Raw genomic sequence first — 5297 nt, 5'->3', positions numbered from 1 at the left:
CAAAAGGCACAATTCCGACTTTAGTACTAGATGACTGACTCTTCTTACTGACTATGTTTTGATTCATTCCTGTGACACTAGTTATAGATTCCGATGGTTCACTCCAGGTTCTTTGTATCCCTTGGACCTTCTTATTGACGATGCAACATAGAAATTGCATCGGAATTAAATACAAAAGGCACAATGCCGACTTAAGTACAAGAAGACTGACTCTTCTTACTGACTATGTTTTGAACCATTCCTGTGACACTAGTTATAGAATCCGATGCTTCAATTCAGGTTTGCTGTATCCCTTGGACCTTCTTATTGACGATGAAACACAGAAATTGCATCGGAATTAAATACAAAAGGCACAATGGCGGCTTAAGTACAAGAAGTATGATTCTTCTTACTGACTATGATATGAACCATTCATGTGACACTAGTTATTGATGCCGGTGCTTCACTTCAGGTTTACTGTATCCCTTGGACCTTCTTATTGACGATGAAACACAGAAATTGCATCGTAAATAAATACAAAAGGCACAATGCCGGCTTAAGTACAAGAAGACTGACTCTTCTTACTGACTTTGTTTTGAACCATTCCTGTGACACTAGTTATAGATTCTGATGCTTCACTTCAGGTATACTGTATCCCTTTGATCTTCTTATTGACGATGAAACACAGAAGTTGCATCGGAATTAAATGCAAAAGGCACAATGCCGTCTTAAGTACAAGAAGACTGACTCTTCTAACTGACTATGTTTTGAACCATTCATGTGACACTAGTTATAGATTCCGATGCTTGACTTCAGATTTGCTGTATCCCTCTGACCTTCTAATTGACGATGAAACACAGAAATTGCATCGGAATTAAATACTAAAGGCACAATGCCGAATTAAGTACAAGAAGACTGACTCTTCTTACGGTCGATGTTTTTGAACCATTCCTGTGACACTAGTTATAGATTCCGATGCTTCACTCCAGGTTTACTGTATCCCTTGGACCTTCTTATTGACGATGAAACACAGAAATTGCACCGGAATTAAATAAAAAAGGCACAATGCCGACTTAAGTACAAGAAGACTGTCGCTACATACTGTCTATGTTTTGAACAATCCCTGTGACACTAGTTAAAGATTCCGATGCTTCACTCCAGGTTTACTGTATCCCTTGGACCTTCTTATTGACGATGAAACAAAGAAATTGCATCGGAATTAAATACCAAAGGCACTATGCCGACTTCTGTACAAGAAGACTGACTCTTCTTACTGACTATGTTTTGAAACATTCCTGTGACACTAGTTATAGATTCCGATACTTCACTTAAGGTTTACTGTACCCCTCTGACCTTCTTATTGACGATGAAACACAGAAATTGCATCGGAATTAAATACAAAAGGCACAATGCCGGATTAAGTACAAGAAGACCTGACTCTTCTTACTGACTATGTTTTGAACCATTCCTGTGACACTAGTTATAGATACCGATGCTTAACTTCAGGTGTACTGTGTCCCTCTGACCTTCTTATTGACGATAAAACACAGAAATTGCATCGGAATTAATTACAAAAGGCACAATGCCGAATTAAGTACAAGAAGACTGACTCTTCTTACTGTCTATGTTTTGAACTTTTCATGTGACACTAGTTATAGATTCCGATGCCTCACTCCAGGTTTTACTGTATCCCTTGGACCTTCTCATTGCCGATGAAAACACAGAAATTGCATCGGAATTAAATACAAAAGGCACAATGGCGACTTAAGTACAAGAAGACTGACTCTTCTTACTGTCTATGCTTTGAACCATTCTTGCGACACTAGTTAGAGATTCCGATGCTTCACTTCAGGTTTACTGTATCCCTCTGACCTTCGTATTGACGATGAAACACACAAATTGCATCGGAATTAAATACAGAAGGCACAATGCCGGATTAAGTACAAGAAGACTGACTCTTCTTACTGTCTATGTTATGAACCATTCATGTGACACTAGTTATAGATTCCGATGCCTCACTCCAGGATAACTGTATCCCTTGGACCTTCTTATTGACGATGAAACACAGAAATTGCATCGGAATTAAATACAAAAGGCACAATGCCGAGTTAAGTACAAGAAGACTGACTCTTCTTACAGCCTATGTTTTTGAACCATCCCTGTGACACTAGTTATAGATTCCGATGCTTCACTCCAGGTTTACTGTATTCCTTGGACCTTCTAATTGACGATGAAACACCGAAATTGCATCGGAATTAAAGACAAAAGGCACAATGCCGACTTTAGTACAAGAAGACTGACTCTACTTTCAGACTATGTTTCGATTGATTCCTATGACACTAGTTATAGATTCCGATGCATCACTCCAGGTTTACTGTAACCCTTGGACCTTCTTATTAACGATGAAACACAGAAATTGCATCGGAATTAAATACAAAAGGCACAATGCCGACTTAAGTACAAGAAGACTGACTCTACCCACTGTCTATGTTTGAACTATTCCTGTGACACTAGTTATAGATTCCGATGCTTCACTTCCGGTTTACTGTATCCCTTTGACCTTCTTATTGACGATGAAACACAGCAATTGCATCGAAATTAAATAGAAAAGGCACAATGCCGACTTAAGTGCAAGAAGACTGTATCTTCCTACTGTCTATGATTTGAACCATTCCTGTGTCACTAGTCATAGATTCCGATGCTTCACTCCAAGTTTACTTTATCCCTTGGACCTTCTTATTGTCGATGAAACACAGAAATTGCATCGGAATTAAATACAAATGGCACAATGGCGACTTAAGTACAAGAAGTCTGACTCTTCTTACTGACTATGATTTGAACCATTCATGTGACACTAGTTATAGATTCCGGTGCTTCACTTCAGGTTTACTGTATCCCTCGGACCTTCTAATTGACGATGAAACACTGAAATTGCATCGGAATTAAATACTAAAGGCACAATGCCGAATTAAGTACAAGAAGACTGACTCTTCTTACTGTCGATGCTTCGAACCATTCCTGTGACACTAGTTATAGATTCCGATGCTTCACTCCAGGTTTACTGTATCCCTTGGACCTTCTTATTGACGATGAACACAGAAATTGCATCGGAATTAAATTCAAAAGGCACAATGCTGACTTATGTACAAGAAGACTGACTCTTCTTACTGTTATGTTTGAACCATTCCTGTGACACTAGCTACAGACTCTGATGCTTCACTTCAGGTTTACTGTTTCCCTTGGACCTTCTTATTGAAGATGAAACACAGAAATTGCATCGGAATTAAATACAAAAGGCACAATGCCGACTTAAGTACAAGAATCCTGACTCTACTTACTGTCTATGTTTTGAACCATTCCTGTGACAGTAGTTATAGATTCCGATGCTTCACTTCAGGTTTACTGTATCCCTTGGAGCTTCTTATTGCCGATGAAACATTGAAATTGCATCGGAATTAAATACAAAAGGCACAATTCCAACTTTAGTACAAGAAGACTGACTCTTCTTACTGACTATGTTTTGATTCATTCCTGTGACGCTAGTAGTAGATTCCGATGCTTCACTCCAGGTTTACTGTATCCCTTGGACCTTCTTATTGACGATGAAACACAGAAATTGCACCGGAATTAAATAAAAAAGGCACAATGCCGACTTAAGTACAAGAAGACTGTCGCTACTTACTGTCTATGTTTTGAACCGTCCCTGTGACACTAGTTATAGATTCCGATGCTTCACTCCAGGTTTACTGTATTCCTTGGACCTTCTAATTGACGATAAAACACCGAAATTGCATCGGAATTAAATACAAAAGGCACAATGCCGACTTTAGTACAAGAAGACTGACTCTACTTTCAGACTATGTTTTGATTGATTCCTATGACACTAGTTATAGATTCCGATGCTTCACTCCAGGTTTACTGTAACCCTTGGACCTTCTTATTGACGATGAAACACAGAAATTGCATCGGAATTAAATACAAAAGGCACAATGCCGACTTAAGTACAAGAAGACTGACTCTACCCATTGTCTATGTTAGAACTATTCCTGTGACACTAGTTATAGATTCCGATGCTTCACTTCAGGTTTACTGTATCCCTTGGACCTTCTTATTGACGATGAAACACAGCAATAGCATCGAAATTAAATAGAAAAGGCACAATGCCGACTTAAGTGCAAGAAGACTGTATCTTCCTACTGTCTATGTTTTGAACCATTCCTGTGTCACTAGTCATAGATTCCGATGCTTCAGTCCAAGTTTACTTTATCCCTTGGACCTTCTTATTGTCGATGAAACACAGAAATTGCATCAGAAATAAATACAAAATGCACAATGCCGACTTAAGTACAAGAAGACTGACTCTTCTTACTGAATATGTTTTGAGCCATACCTGTGACACTAGTTATACATTCCGATGCTTCACTTCAGGTTTACTGTATCCCTCTGACCTTCTTATTGACGATGAACCACAGAAATTGCATCGGAATTAAATACAAAAGGCACAATGCCGAATTAAGTACAAGAAGACTGACTCTTCTTACTGTCTATGCTTTGAACCATTCTTGCGACACTAGTTAGAGATTCCGATGCTTCACTCCAGGTTTACTGTATCCCTTGGTCCTTCTTATTGACGATGAAACACAGAAATTGCATCGGAATTAAATACAAATGGCACAATGGCGACTTAAGTACAAGAAGTCTGACTCTTCTTACTGACTATGATTTGAACCATTCATGTGACACTAGTTATAGATTCCGGTGCTTCACTTCAGGTTTACTGTATCCCTCGGACCTTCTAATTGACGATGAAACACTGAAATTGCATCGGAATTAAATACTAAAGGCACAATGCCGAATTAAGTACAATAAGACTGACTCTTCTTACTGTCGATGCTTCGAACCATTCCTGTGACACTAGTTATAGATTCCGATGCTTCACTCCAGGTTTACTGTATCCCTTGGACCTTCTTATTGACGATGAACACAGAAATTGCATCGGAATTAAATTCAAAAGGCACAATGCTGACTTATGTACAAGAAGACTGACTCTTCTTACTGACTATGTTTGAACCATTCCTGTGACACTAGCTATAGACTCTGATGCTTCACTTCAGGTTTACTGTTTCCCTTGGACCTTCTTATTGAAGATGAAACACAGAAATTGCATCGGAATTAAATACAAAAGGCACAATGCCGACTTAAGTACAAGAATCCTGACTCTACTTACTGTCTATGTTTTGAGCCATTCCTGTGACAGTAGTTATAGATTCCGATGCTTCACTTCAGGTTTACTGTATCCCTTGGAGCTTCTTATTGCC

The sequence above is a fragment of the Schistocerca piceifrons genome, unplaced genomic scaffold, assembly GCF_021461385.2.
Source record: "Schistocerca piceifrons isolate TAMUIC-IGC-003096 unplaced genomic scaffold, iqSchPice1.1 HiC_scaffold_1544, whole genome shotgun sequence".
Classification (NCBI taxonomy): domain Eukaryota; kingdom Metazoa; phylum Arthropoda; class Insecta; order Orthoptera; family Acrididae; genus Schistocerca; species Schistocerca piceifrons.
Note: the sequence above shows the minus strand (reverse complement) of the source record.